The sequence below is a fragment of the Protopterus annectens genome, chromosome 2.part1 (assembly GCF_019279795.1).
Source record: "Protopterus annectens isolate FY-2018-M chromosome 2.part1, PAN1.0, whole genome shotgun sequence".
In the NCBI taxonomy this organism is placed as follows: Eukaryota; Metazoa; Chordata; order Ceratodontiformes; family Protopteridae; genus Protopterus; species Protopterus annectens.
In genome coordinates this window covers 1257446719-1257463234 of record NC_056729.1, presented here as the reverse complement: position 1 = coordinate 1257463234, position 16516 = coordinate 1257446719, and positions in this window count along the sequence as shown.

Below are 16516 nucleotides of genomic sequence, written 5' to 3'. Positions count from 1 at the left end.
CCAGAATTAATACACTTTTAGAATAACAGACACTGAGCCCTCAATCAGCAGTTCCCAACTTAGAAGGATGTAAGCTACCTGTTCTGCCACTACAGTACAGACCACAAACCTTCCTAATGTAAAACAACTGGTCTGAAGCCCAAGTGCTTAAACTAAAAGGCTTAGAATGAGTTACACCAAGCAGTAATAAATACAATTGAGTACTTTTAAGATGACGCAAAAGCAAAATAAAGTAGGAAGAAACACAGATACAGTAAAAGCAGATACATTTTTTTTTTTTTTTTTTTTTGCAGTAAAGGAACTTTATGATCTGAAGTAGGAACTTCATCAGCAACCTTTGGGATATGGATCCGATCTCGGATCCGAGCCGGCAACTTCTACCACAGCATAGATCCGAGCTCCTAGCGCCTCCCTTTACCCATAATCCCCTGCCAACCCTGACTGACCTCAGATATAGTTTGCCGTGCTTCAAGCTACAAGCTGGATTTTCGAGCTCCTGCTATTTAGCTAAGTTTTGTGAGAAAAACTTTCTATTTTTACTTCCTTTTTCTTTGTGTGAGTGATAGCGAGTGTTTAGGTATCCTTAGCCCTATATATCTCTCTATTTAACTTAGAGGCGATCTGTGCCTGACGTATAAAGCCATGTCCAACCCGGAATTAATGGACATGCTGCACCTCAGAAAATCCAAATCCCATCGAGCTCTGGCCGGGAGACTTGAACCTCAGCACTGAAATAAATAGGACATGCTGGAGGGACAGATTCATAACCCAGAGGCTCCCTTCACTCTGGAATAAATTCCAGTCCAGGTTAGGCAGAGTCCCTCATTGACTCTCTTCAAGAGGAATCTTGATGAGTGGATGGGAGATCGTAGGTTTACCCCGGGTATCACTTCTGTGTCACTGTTAGACAGAGGCACAGTATACTAACCTTGAAAAAGGGCATAGAAAAATTAATTTAAAATGGGTGGCGAAAGCCAAACACACTCTGGCTAGGCTTATAAATGCCCTAGGGCAGATAGCCTAGTATGAACCTATGAACCTATGAACCTATAAAAGAACCATATCTTTCCCACGGAGAAATGCCACAAACCAAAGTAATAAAGGTCATTGCTGACCTCAAAGTAAGGTATCTTCCACAGTATAGGAGCTAGATGTTTGTGATTTCAGACTTTACTTGGTTATGTGCAATTAGTACATATCTACTTTATTTAACTTAATTTGTGTTTATTTTTCCTCCCTGCCCTCACTGGTCGTAGTGTGTGTTTGTGGTGTGTGTAGGGGCCTAGTGAGTGTGTTTCTGTACTACTATGTCAGAGGCCCCTAAAGCCATCTTTTCAAAGTGCACCAAGTGTGGCCATAAGCTTTCACCGGCGGATGGCCACACCTGGTGCGTTAGGTGCCTTGGGGTTGAACACCTCTCCTCGGGATGCGCGATTTGTCTAGCATTCAACCCCAGGGCACTTAAGGACCGGAGGTCGAAGCTGATTCTGGCAGGCCTTTTGCCCCCGGATTCGGCTCCGGCCTCTGGTGCTTCTGTGGCCGCTACCCAGCCCTCGGTGGTAGCCACCCCTGTCTCCCTCCCTCCGGTCGGGACTCAACCTCCTGCTTCAGCTCCAGAGGAGAGGGAGGCCGGGAAAGCCAAACGGAAAGAGAAGCACCATAAGCGGCGGGCCAAGGACTCCTTCTCGGCCCCTCCCGCCAAACTGGCTTCTCCATCCAGAGCTTCTGGATCGCCTCCTCCTCGGCTCTGGTCTCCTTGTTTCTCACCGGGACCCGGGGAGGAGGGGACCCAGTCCCCATCGAGGTCATTGAGATGGCACTCTAGGTCTGCCTCCGTGACCTCTTCGAGGTCCACCTTTAGCATGTCAGATGCAGACATGGACCGGATGATGAGGAGGTTCATCCAGGCCCAGCTGCAGATGGGAGTGCTCTTGCCTCCCCCCCTCCGGGGGGGAGCTCGACCCCATTTTTTGCTCCAATCGCTCCTTCTCCGACCCGCTTTCCGGGTTCGGAGCATTCGGAGCCGAGCCGCGTTGGATCCAGGGGTGGGTCAGAGCCAATAGTACTGGTTACTTCGGCTCTGACTGGTCCCTCGAGCTTGTCGGATCCGAACTCTCAGTGCAGTGGACTGAGCTTTGGATCTGTGGGATTTGGTGTGACTTCGGCTCCATCCCGGTCGGAGCACACGGGTCCTTCGGATCCGAGGGTTTCGGCCCCGGATCCGGTCCCCGCTTCGGATCCGAGTGGGAGTCGACTCTGGGATCCTATTGAGAGTGGCTCCCCCTCGGCTTTCGCTGTTGTGGAGAGGGCACTGTTGAGTGCATCCGGGCCTCCCCCCTGCACTCCCTCTCAGCTGGTTCAGGCTCCCATCACCCGGCCTTCGGGGCAGCCTGCTTCAGCGCCTCTGGGTGTTCCTTTGGAACGTGACATTGCTGGTGAGACTTCCTCGGACAGCCCCCCCAAGGAGGTTCCTCACAAAGCTAAGTGTAAGAGGAGACACGTGGACTCCCCCAAGTCCCTTACGGAAGATATGGACTTAGATGAAGGGGAAGGCTCCCCAGGTCACCCCTTTGGAGACATCATGGAAATGCTAAGGATTAGGGGAGGCTTCCTCCGATGAGTCCGTATTCCTAGAGGCGTTCGAAGCAGGGCCATCTACCGCTTGGGTGTCCCCTCCCCCCGACCACCTGGTGGACCTTATTTCCACCAGGGCTTGGAAGGAGCCGGACACTGTAGAGCCAGTCCCCAAGTGCCCAGATAGGATCCTGAGTCCCCCTGCAGAAAGAACCCACTGGAGCAGAGGTCCTCCCGTGGATGCCATGTTGGTGGCGGCGGCCACCAAGAGGAAGTTGGCTCAAGAGAGCTCCGCGGTCCACCCACCGAGCAAGGAGTCTCGGGCGATGGACCACCTTGGGAAGTGGATCTTCAGTTCAGCAACCTTCTCCATGAGGCCGCTGAACTATATGGCACATGTCATCTGGATGCAGCGAGATCTAATAAAAGAATACGCTGCCTCCCCCCAGAGTCCATGTCAGAAGGGGACAAGCAGCTGCACTCCTCCCGAATGTCCACTCTACATTCAGTTTCCAACACCTCTATGTGGCTCTTGTCTCACGCCACGGAAGGAGCCGCTAGAGCTGGCGGAGCCGGCCTGGTAATGAGGCGCCAAGCCTGGCTCCGACATTGTGACTTCTCGGAACCCTTTAAGGCGTCATTCACGAATGCCCCCTTTGATGGTTTTGCATTGTTTGGCAAAACCATTCGCAACACTTTAGTCCAGAGCGAGAAAGATGGGAAGACATTGTCTGCCATCGGAGTCCACTTCTCTGCTCCCCAGAGGTCCTTTTCTAAGAACCAAAAGGGTCAGAAGAAGATGTGGTTCCAGAAATCACATCAGTCCCAGTCTGCTCCAGACAACCAGTCCTCTCGTGGCAGAGGAGGACAGGGAGGACGCCGCCCTAGAGGCAGAGGGGGTCCCAGAAATTTTGGGTCCAGAGAACCCTTCTCTGAGAGGCCCACGCAGAAACCCTGAGGGGTTGCCCGGCTGCTCCACTCTAGAGGCAGTCGGGGGGCACCTTTCGAGGCACCTAGCAATGTGGGAGTCCATAACAACAGATCGCTGGGTGCTTCGCATCATATCCAGAGGCTACCAAATTCCCTTTATTGTAACCCCCAAAACCAGAAGCCTCCCTGACATACCACCCAATCAGAGGGAGGCGGCTGCTACAGAAATTCAATAGCTTTTACAAAAAAGAGCCATCCAACCCGTCCCCCCAGATCAGTTCAGATCAGGGTTTTACTCCAGGTTCTTTCTGGTGCCAAAAAAGATGGGGGACTTGAGGTCCATCCTCGACCTCTCTCTCTTGAACCTGGCAGTACCCAAAGAAAAGTTCCGGATGGTCATGCTACAATCTATTCTCCCCCTGTTAAGGGAGAACGACTGGATGTGCTTGATAGACCACAAGGATGCGTACTACCACATTCTTGTGGACAGACGTTCCAGGAGGTTCCTCCGCTTCTGGCTGGGAGCCAGTCACTTTCAGTTCAGGGCCCTCCCCTTCGGTCTCACCTCAGCCCCCAGGGTGTTCACCAAAGTCTTGGCGGTTATAGCGGCCCACCTGAGGCTTCAGGGAATTCAGGTCTTTCCGTACCTGGACGACTGGCTCCTCATCAGCCCAACAAGGCATCTGCTCTGTTCAGGCAGGGATTATTTCCTGAATCTTGCTCCATGCCTAGGGTTGACTGTCAACATGACCAAATCCTCTCTGGCTCCTACACAGGTAATAGATTTCATAGGGGCTAGATTGGATTCCAGACTAATGCTTGCCTTCCTGGCTCCTGATCGGCTTCAGAACCTGAGGTTGCATGTTCAGGCCATTCTCCAACTTCCTGCTCCACCAGCAGAATTGATCCTGAGGGCTCTAGGGTCCATGGTGGAAGCAATTCCTCTGCTGCCCCTAGCCCATCTAAATATGAGGGTCCTGCAGTGGACCCTCCAGGTGCAATGGTCCCTGACTCGCAACCCCCTGTCCCATCCTATTCCCCTAAGCAGGGCTTGCAGAGGGTCGCTCGTGTGGTGGCTCCAGTCCCCGAGCCTTCACACGGGACGACCATTCTCAATGCCTTCCCCCATCACCACAGTGACCACAGATGCCTCTCGCCTGGGGTGGGGGGGGGGCACTATTCAAGCAGAACAGTCCAAGGCATGTGGAACGACACAGAGACCTCCTTGCATATCAATGTCCTAGAGATGAGGGCGGTGCTTTTGACGTTGCAGGCACTTCACAGCCTTCTTCCGATTGGGACGATTGTGGTACAAACGGACAACATGTCAGTTGTCTGGTACATCAACAAACAGGGGGGAACCAGGTCTTATCCTCTTTGTCGTGAGGCCATGAGAGTGTGGGAATGGGAGATATCCACCAACCACTTTCTCATTGCAATGCACATTCTGGAATGGTTCAACATCCTAGCAGACAGGCTCAGTTGTTCGATTCTGACCCCATACGAATGGTCTCTCAATCCTCTAGTAGCGAAGCAAATATTTGCCCAGTGGGGGCAACCCTGTTGTGATCTTTTTGCCTCTCCTTCAAATACCAAATGCAATAGTTACTTCGCTCTAATCCCCCCTCAGGGGGAGTCCCCGAGAGACTCTCTAGTACATGCTTGGCCTCCTGGTCTCCTTTACGCTTACCCTCCATTGCCCATGATGCAAAAACTCTTACAGAAAGCCAGTTTGCTGGGGAGCAAAATTATCCTCATTGCCCCATTCTGGCCTCGTCAAACGTGGTTCCCGTACCTGTGGTCTCATTTGATTCATCCACCCTGGATTCTGGATCCCCTCCCGGATCTCATTACTCACCCTCTGGGTCTTCCGACCCCCAACCTGGTCAACCTCAAACTAACGGCTTGGTTGCTCCAGTTCCACTCCTGATAAGGACTCCAGGAATCTCCTCACCAGTCATAGCCATCCTAGTAGCAGCACATAAACCTTCCACCAGAAGGGTCTATCGGAGTAAGTGGAAACGTTTCTCCATTTGGGCAGAGCACCATCACTTAGATCCTTTCATGGCGCCTCTTACGTCGGTTTTGGATTTTCTAACTACCCTTTTTCATCAAGGGGCTAGCTGCTCTACAGTCAAGGTACAACTAGCAGCAATTTCGCATTATCATGTAGGGCATGAATCGGGCCCTCTAATTACTTCCAAGCTTTGTAAAGCTTTCCTCAAGGGTACCTTCCTTCTCAGACCTCCGGTCAGGGAGGTAATACTCCCATGGGATTTATCTTTGGTTCTACAGGCCTTGACAAGCCCCCATTTCGAGCCGGCGGCTATGGTTGATCTTAAATACCTCTCTTGGAAGATGGCCTTCCTGGTGGCCATTACTTCAGCTAAAAGGGTCTCTGAGCTTCAGGCTCTCTGTGTTAAACCACCGTATTTAGCCTTCCATCAGGATAGAGTTTACCTCAGGATCAATCCGTCCTTTCTACCTAAGGTATCTTCGGAAGCTAATATTAATCAATCTATTAATCTTCCCGTGTTCTTTCCCAACTACCAGAACAAAGGAGAGTACAAACTGCATTCCTTGGATGTGCACAGACAATTACGCTTTTATATTCATCGAACTGCTGGTCATAGGCAATCTGATCAGTTGTTTGTCACCTTTGCCAAAACAAATTTAGGCAAGTCAATTTCTAAAGTTACCCTGTCACGGTGGATAGCTAGTTGTATCCTCTTGGCATATCAGAGTTCAGGAAGGCCTGCACCTCAGGGAGTCCGAGCTCATTCTACTAGGGCCGTCGCTACTTCGGCGGCTTTTAAATCTAGGGTCCCCTTGGATGATATTTGTTCCGCAGCCACTTGGGCGTCATCTCATACCTTTATCAGCCATTACAAACTGGATGTTGTCTCCAGAGGTAGGGCGTCCTTTGGCTCTGCAGTGCTCCGGAATATTCTTCCATAAAGGCCACCCAGGATTCAGGTAGCTGGGGACTCTGTCCCAAAGGTTGCTGACAAATGAAGTTCCTACTTCAGATTAAGAAGTTATGTACTCACCATAATGTTCCATCTGAGTAGGTATCTTCATTTGTCTGCAACCACCCCCCCCCCCTCCTTCCCCCTGACCTATAGGATTCTGTTTAGGTTCTGTCTTAGATAAGCCCCTTCCGGGGCACAGTAACAATGGTTATATCGGGCAAACTTGATCTGAGGTCAGTCAGGGTTGGCAGGGGATTATGGGTAAAAGGAGGAGCTAGGAGCTCGGATCTATGATGTGGTAGAAGTTGCCGGCTCGGATCCGAGATCGGATCCGTATCCCAAAGGTTGCAGACAAATGAAGATACCTACTCAGATGGAACGTCATGGAGAGTGCATAACTTCTTATTTTGCAGTAAAGGAACAATGACTTGGACTTAGATTTGTTTCCTTGAAGTAAACAGGGACTTTTATTACTTTGTTTTCTGACTTTTCCCTGTGCTAAAGATACATGCATCTTGGGTGTTTGCAGTAAAACAACAGCATCACATAGTTAGCAGATTTGTTTCTTTGAGGTCTGCAATGACTTTTACTACTTTGAGGTCTGCAATGACTTTTACTACTTTGGGTTGTAGCTTTCCCCCCACTACGGAATTTGGTTCTTGGGTGCTTGCAACTTGTAGTTAACAGGCCAGTTTCTCTGAGGTTATTAGTGTCTTATTTTACATTGTTTTTTACTATTTCCCCATGTTAGGTACACATGATTTTTGAATTCTTTCTGCAAGGGAACTGGAACTTGGAGTTAAGGTCAGCAATGACTTTTATTAAATTGTTTTCTGGGTTTTCCCCATGCTACGGGCACATGCATCTTGGGTGCTTGCAGTAAGAAAACAGTAACTTACAATTTACAGGTGTGTGTGTTCCTACTGAGAAGAGTATAAGTAGTCCCTTAGTTACTTTCATTGGAATGTTCACACTAAAGAAGCAGTGGGTGGGACAACCACCAAGGAAGAGAGAGAGAACCAAAGAAGACAAGAATCTATGAAATGGTATTAAACAGGTTTTTTTATGCAATTGTTGAAGTATAATTTGGTACTTATCTACCAAATGGTGCTATAGTTTGTTTTTATAATTTGCATAAGTAAGATAATAAATAATATAAAAAAGGGGCTGTGAAGAGACAAAACAGAGAAAAAAAGCACAATAAATCCACCCAATACTTAATGCATGGTATCAAGTCAATAAACCATTCACAGAAATGTCTTTATTGAAGTTCAGTTGTGTATGGAAGGTGCTTATGTATGCACTTGGGAACAGTGATTGGGAAGCGCTTATGTAACTTGGGCAAACGTATAACAGTACTTATGCATACTTGTGATGAATTGAAATGGTTTTGTGTTTCAATTCCATACTTTTCAAACACAATTTACAGTATAAAGTTATCAAACATGAAAGAAAACACTAACAACTGCAGTTAGTAATACTTAAAAATGACAGGATAGCACATTTTCCTTCATGTTTTCCTGTCTTCATTTGAATTCCTTTCAGCTACAAAGGTATAACAACAGTTGTTTGCAGGATTACCACTGAAATCAGTTTTCACACCATTCTGCACTACTATTTATGCTACCTGAATTATGTGTAATAATTTCTGCTAAGGTTACTTAATTAATAAATATCTTATGGACACCCCTGTTACAATTCCCAGAAGATTCCATCAGCTTTATGACTCTTCTCTTTTGTTGTTGAGAAATATATTAGTTTTCTTCCTCAGCTACAAATAAAAGAGAGAAGGATAATTTTATTTACCTATATTTGACTGTATTCCACAAAAACACGTCTTACATTCCCTGAATTCATTTTCACTTATATCTTCTTCTGTTACATTATAGCTGTTGAATGCACACGTGTATATTATCACAATTCAGTAGTGAAATAGTCTCCTGCATTGTGTAGGGTAGTTAAGAATTATGAATGCTGCACACGTATATATTATTACAATTCAGTAGTGAAATAGTCTCCTGCATTGTGTAGGGTAGTTAAGAATTATGAGTGCAGATCTGTTTTTTGACTTAAAAAATGCATTTATCACTCTGGAAAACGTGAAATGTAAAGGTTGAAATGTAAAAATTCAAGAAAGTGTGAATTTCCTTTTCTGCAGACCTTTGCCTAATGTACAATACTGATCATCATTAAACCATCTTTCTTTTTGTTATAGTGAAGAAATAAATGTCAAAACTAAAGCAAGGAAGTGTTTCTAGGACTTTTGTATATATATTACTTGTTAGGGTGTGACATACACACTGGATGGCCAGTGATTAATATTCACATTCATTGCAACCTGATATTCAGATGACTCTATTTTGAATTTCACCAGTATGTCTGTACATTAGCTAGTTCTGGCCAACTAGCACATGTCTGCAAACAGCTTGGAGGAATGCCACAGAGTTTTCAGCTGTCCACAGTGTGTCCACACCTTCTCAGATTTATTCATGTAGGGTGTTACACTCGTTCACAATTGGTGAAAATCTAGAATATGCTGATGTACTTTTTAACACATTTGTGCTATACTACGAGTCATAGACATGTATATAAATTAGCCTGCTTTGCAAACTAAAGTAGAAATGGGCCTGAATTTATGCTACAAGGCTAAGTTGTTTCATACTGATTCACGAATAGTCGAGATACATGGCAAATTACTTAGAATACCTCAGGCATCCAAAAGTTTAAAAAAAAAAAAAAAAAAAAATATATATATATATATATATATATATATATATATATATATATATATAATAAGTAATAGTCATAGTAACAGGGCAATTAAACATTCCTGTCATAGTGTTATAAGGGTCAATTGCAATGCATTCTAAACTATATTGTGTTTTTAAATTCAGTGACTTTTTAAGTATTGGGAACTGGTTGCATTGTGCTTGACATGCCCTTCTGTAGATTGAAAATGTAATAACTGAACAAGACATCATTTGTTATTCTTCATGTAATTTCTACCTTGTTACTGAACCCGTCAATGCTTACTGTACATAAGACAGAAATACAGATGTGTAGTGAACCTATTGATTTAAAAATGTCAGTGAGGGAAGAGTATCTATCAGTGGCAGACACTAGTGCATTTTTATACTGAAACATTTGAAGTTGTGATTTTTAAAATCACAGTTGTGTTGCATTCTTTTTGTGCAGTTTTTCTGGTGGCAGGAATACCTGGCCAGTCTATTACACTTTAATTGCTGATGTCATGCAGATGGTACTGTGGCAAGTATCTTACAGAAGCATTTTTTCCTGTATAGTGCAGATGGATAGCCTGCATCTCCAGGTTGGTGTGTGTGTGTGTGTGTGTGTGTGTGTGTGTGTGTGTGTGTGTGTGTGTGTGTGTGTGTGTGTGTAGCTTCTGTGAAGCTTGGGCTAGCAACTTAACACTGTAAAAACTCCACTGCCAATCTGGCGATCCGCTGTGGTGAGCCCTAACTGGGAGAAGCCAAATGACATTGCTAGTACATATGGAGAGTAGGGGATCCAGACATATACACTGTAAGTTTAGCTTTGAGCTATTACTTATTTGCACAATAAAGAACTTTAAATTTTGGAAGTGTCTACGGCCTGTTGTTTTCTTGTTAGTGTTTGCTAACTGGGGAGTTCCTTGGTGGTAGTACTCTCGCATTTAGGTCAGACTATCTGGACCCCAAGAGCTTCACCATATAGAAAAACTAACTGAGCACTAAACTATCTACTCCCCAAGAGCTTCAATATATGGATCAACTAACTGAACACTAAAGAAGGACCAGAAGCAACTAAGAGCACTATTTTCCAAAAGACTCCAAGGAAAATCACTGACCTCAACCACACTAGGCATCAAGGATGTGGCTAGCATGCATGGCTTAAACAGGTAATCATAGGAGTTTTCTTTCTTATCCATCTTTGACCCTCCCCAAGACCCATGGACTGTGATGTTGCAGCATGTCATGAAACAATGCAAGCAGGAGAATCTGGTCTTTGGCTAACTTCAGCAACGAGGAAAACTGAGTACTCATGACAGCATTTAAGACATATGGCAAACTGCTTTTTGGTAAAGGGGGGCCCAGGCAAACTGAGAGGAGCAAATCATGAAGCCATGTAGTTGTTGAAATCAATGCATTTGGAGGGAGAAATAGATCTCTGGCACAGTGCAAGAAAAGTGCAAATGATATGGTAAGATGTGCTAGAAGCAAGGCCAGGCAGAATGCAGTTTCTAGGACCATGACAGGGAGGCCCTCTAAATCTTATTAAGTTAACACCAGATGTTGAATTCCTTCTGTCCATCATTGGGGAAGACTGTGGTACAGGAGATGGTGCAATGGGAATAATTAGAGGTGAAGAGAACACTATTCCTTTAAACCAAAGTCTGCAGCAGCATCTGCATTCATCCACTCTTGAAGCTTGATTTAACGTGTACACCTTTTAAATGTTTAATACTGAATGTTGACAAACAGTGCTGTCATTCAACATATCAGAATCCATTATTATTAGGTGAGGCTTGCACATCAGCAGCTAATGAAAATGAAGGCAGACTTTGTGATAAGTGTCTCACCACCCACCCCCTGTATGCATGCTATACCGTATGCTGTTACAGTATTATCAATGCATTGTAATGATTTATTTTACTTAGTCATTATCAGAAACAAACAGTTCAACAATACTAATAAATATGGACGAAGTCAGCAGAAGAATGGCTGTTGCTGATCATAATGACAAAGATAATGATGGTAATGCAATTCTATTTATGAGGCATCATGGGAGAAGTGGCAGGCATTCTCCCTGTGTAATGAATGACAGGCTCTCTCACTTCAGAATACATTAGTAACTCTACAGAAAGTGATACTGCCTCAAAAAGTCAAACACAGGCTGACATTCCACTCACACGTGCACACCAGGAGCAAACATGTATTTCTACATCAGTGTCTCCACAGGCAGAAGAACGCTGTCAGGATAAAATCAGGCAGTCTGAGGCCATTTTGCATACAGTGACAACAATAAAAGAGATGATAGGTACACGAATTAGTTTGAACTACCTTAGGAAATATACAAAGCATTGGCTAGACAACAAGAAATGTGCCATGACGTATTTAGGGCTCAAATCAGTGCAAAACGAAGTCAGCTAGAAATGGCTAAACTCCTACAAGTATGTGTGAATATTTCAAACAGTACTTTGAACTGGCAGAAAGAGAAGGGATAATGCCATGGGTTCATTGATGCATAGCATGCTGGCACACCAGGTATCAGTTGCAGCCTCCATTTGTACACTAGTTTGGACATACCAGAGTCAAGCCAGACTCAGTATACCAGGGGAAGAGGATGGGGTACAGTTCAGACACATGGGGGAAGATCACATGATAGTACTACTGGCAAACAAGGCAGTAATGTCAGCACTCACAGTGAATAATCATAACACATTTCTCACAGACCATGTCAATGGTCAGCTACATTTATGAGAATCTCACACTCCAGGACAAGGTCATACTCACATAGTACTGTCATGTCAGTGACAGGAGGATCACCTTCTGCCGCTAGATCACACCATCACCTAGCAGTTCTCATGGGAGCCCATCCTCCACATCTGTTTCACCATCACCAGGCCTATCAATAGGAGATGTGCAGGACTCTTTTGACCTATCAGTGTTGTGATTTGACATTTCTTTATAAGTATGCTTGTGTAATGAAACTGAAGGCTTAGTTGATACTTGGGGTGGACACATATCCCAAGTTATTCCCTTTCCTGCTATTATTTTCTCCATATTCAGGAGTTTCAGTCTTGTGCATTTGTGATTAAATGTAATTGTGTTGTGGGGAGGATGAAAGTCTATGTACACATGTTAAATACATACATAACTCATTACTGCCCAAATGAAGAGATATTCTGACCGTATCAATATTTTACGTGACAGTAAGAAAGACATGTGATGTACAGTGTAACATAATTCTTTACATATAATTTGAAAATGAAAGCTAGTTTTCTCACTGCTGGCAGTACCTGTTTATTTTGCATAATAAATAAATAATTATTAATAATAAAAAGACAGTTATTAAATACAGCATGTGCAACTCTTGACCCTTTTATTAACTAGCTGCCTTTCTGGCATCACTGCACAGGAATCAGTGAGCAATCAAGCAAACAGCTAGTAATAAAAATATTTTAAGATGAGAGAGAATGTCAGATGAACAGTGACAGTAGACCACGTACCACACAACATAGCCCACAGGTAAAAATGCATGCATCAGTTATGCTGTATGTGTTTTATTTTTAAAGGAAACATTAACATGATTGCCCAGGTCCATAGTTCTGGACTAAATGCTCTTAACTTGTGTAGCCACATGCCATGCACAATTCTGCTTCATGGGGTCCCTTTCTACTGATACCAACTGGTCACCATTACTCACAGTGGAACTAGAACTGGTAATTGCAGTGACAGCATGGGACACTTCACCACCAGACTGGTGCATAATCATACTATGCAGAATGCAGCAGGCGGTGAACTTCCCACATGCAGTAGCTGGTCATACTGAAGGGTACCCAAAGACTCGTCCAGGCACCTGAAATGGCTCTTCAGGAGGTCAAACACCCTCTCAATTACAATACAGGTTTGGAACATGGATGTGTTATATTTCTCCACCACAGTTACAGATGGATTTCTCACCAGAATCATGACCCATGGCTCCAGTGGATATCTGGCAGCCCCATAAAAAAAAAAAAAAAAAAAGAGGGAGAGAGAAAGGGGTGGGAATGGAAACAGGACAATACAGATGAATAAATTAGCAGTTACCTTTAATATTAATAACTACATTCTTACAAAAAAGAAGGAAAAGGAAATTTCCATTACCAACAAGATGACCATTGAGCATCCTATGATGCAGGAAGAAGTGGTGTAGTGAGCTAATGTGCCATATATGGGAATCATGTGCACAGTCAGGAAGCTGGGCAGAAACATTAGTGATGTACCCCAGTGGATCACACATTACCTGGCAACTGATGGAATGGAAGCCCTTCCTATTGAGGTGCCACTCACCCTGTGGATCAGGAGAGGCTCTAATTGTGACATGGTGCAATCTATTGCACCAAGTACCTCAGAGAAATATGCCATCTGATAAAAGGCACACATAGTCTGAGTCTGGTCCTGAGGTGACACCAGAAAATAAATGTACTGATCCACATGTGCCAAGACTACATTCCAGAACTCCCTCACTGTCCTTGTAGCAGAAACCTATGAGATCCCCAAGGGGTCCCCAGACTGCCTCTGCACGGTCCTGGAAGCAAGTATAGTGAGAGCTATATATACTTTAGTGTCCACAGGAACAGGAAGTCCATGCCATTCCTCCACTGTCCCTATGGGGGTCAAACATGCCCATTAAGACACTAATAATGTCCCTGTCCATGCTAAACCTATCAAGGATTTCCTGATTATCAAAGTTATAATGAATAATCTTTTGGCTGTATTTCAGCCTTCTTGTTGGGCAAGCACCACGTGTTGGAAGCAGTTTTGGCCTGGCCAAGACAAGAAACCCTGACCAAAAAATAGCAAAGCTTATTGCAAGGGCTCGCATGTTCATCAATTGCAAATGTGATACTTTTGGCACGTCTTCCCTTTTCTTACCATATCTGTGACAGCCATGAGGAACTGGCAAAACTGACTATGAATTGCAATTGGCATAAACCAGTCTTAATAAGTATAAGAACATTAATGTCACTTCTCACTACCTGCTCATCTTCATACCTACATTTGGGGACACCACAAATTGGCACAGTCAGTCTCTATGAATCGCAGCTTAGCCAAACCAGTTTGTGTTCTTCCCCAAATTCCCTAACGCATTTGTGCTACTCACTATGAGTACCAGCCTTTGTAAATATTTCACAGATGAATGTTTCAGTTTTAAGGCATTTTCTTAATCTTCTTTTTCAGAAAACTGAGATTGCATATGTTAAAATTGTACTCCAAGAAAAACTCTTACAAAGAAGCTTTTCCTGTTAATGGAATGCATAAACTTTAACAAATAGAGGAAAATATTTTAATATCCTGGCAAAATTTAAGTTCTTCTTCATCTAAAAATGTAAAAAAAACAAGTATCATAGCATAACTCTGCACACGGCTTGAAACAATTAAAAACTGAATGTAGATATGAATTAATCTTCGCAAGCAAACCATAAGTGTTTGAAAATACACGAGTAAAGCTTTGAAAAAACTAAAAGGATTTTTTGTTTTGCATCCAGGCAGTGGTCTTTCCAATACTCATGTTGGAGTGAGCCTAAAATGGATTACATGTCCTGTCCTAAAATAAATTAGAGCTTAGTTAAAGAATTGTTTTACTTGTACAAAGCAGAAGCGCTTGAACGAGACATGAACAGACCTTTGGCAAAACAGAAAAGACCACTTTTCTTGCGTTCAGGCAGTGGGCTTTCCATTAGTCCTGCTAGAGGGAAATTAAAAGTGAGTTACATATCTTTCTTGGCATGTCTAGTATCCTGCAGTGAAGATAAAATCACCACTGCATTGTCTATGATGTAAACTTAATTCTGTGAAATTGATCACGTATGCAATTAACTGACAATCTCAACTAAATAACATTATGTATTTTAGTAAACTGTTCTTCCTGTCCTTGCTAGAACATTTCCGTTAGTAATCTACCAGTGTGTAATGGCCCACATTGGACAAAAAAAAAGTTACTGATCAGATAGATGGGTGGGTACTACAGTGAAAGAAACTAGTACTTCATTAAGGTTGATTGAGCGATATGATATCTCTGTACACAATAATGTTTGACAAACATGATGGTTAGATCTAGTTATGAACTGAGTTTGCCTTAAATAAACTTTTTAAAGTCAGGTCATTAAAAAGGTATTAAAGTATTTACACAAGGCTGAAAGGCCAAACGTCTATATGGCACATTATGTCAATTGTCAGTTGGCTCCATAATTCAATAAAAGCTTACTACGATATAGTTATTTAGCATGAAATATAGAATAAAATGCATTAGAACTTCATCTTCCTGACTTCTGATGTTCTGTATAAACAAACATTGCTCTTTATTTGCACTATCACAGAGTCTTCTTTCCTTCTTTACTAGTAGGACCGCTTACATTCCGAAAATAAAAAAAAAATATCATCATAAGTCAAAGGATCCATTTCAATACATCAAATCCTAACACATTGATAGAAAAGGTAATTGAGACCCAAATCATTGAATTTAACAGGCTCTACTAAGCACAGAGAGTACTTTTAAATTACAATAAAATCATTGTTTTATAGGGTGTACTCCCCACAACCCAGATTGGGGGTGGGGTCTGTCCTCCACATGCCTTGTTACTCACATATACTCATATATATATATATATATATATATATATATATATATATATATATATATATATAATATATATATATATATATATATATATATATATATCTATATATATATATATATATATATATTTATTTATATCTATATATCATAGGTTCATAGGTTCATAGGTTGGTACTAGGCTATCAGCCCTAGGGCCTATACAAGCCTAGCCATAACAATTCCCTGGCTATTTCTTCCCACATTATTTACTTTCCTGGACCCCTGTCTAGCAGGACGACTAACGTGATCCCTGGGGTGAATTTCCTTTCTCCCATCCAAACGTCAAGGTTCCTCTTGAAGAGGTCCAAAGAGTCACTCTGCTTGACATGTATGGGCAATCTATTCCAGAGTCTGGGGAGTCTCTGGGTCAGGAACCTATCTCTCCAGCATGTTTTGTTTATTGTGATGACAAGGTTTAGATCCCTGGAGCGTGTAGCTCTGAGGGATTGAGATTTCTTTAAGTGTAGCATGTCCAACAGCTCTGGGTTTGACATGGCCTTGTATGTTAAGCAGAGATCGCCTCTGAGTAGACGATATGCGACAGAGTATAGCTGGAGTTTTTAAGGCGGTCAGCGTAGGGCATCTGCTTTAGGCCTGTGATTCTTTTAGTGAGGTATTTCTGAGGCCTTTCCAGTTGTTGCAGATGTCTTGAGAGGTGC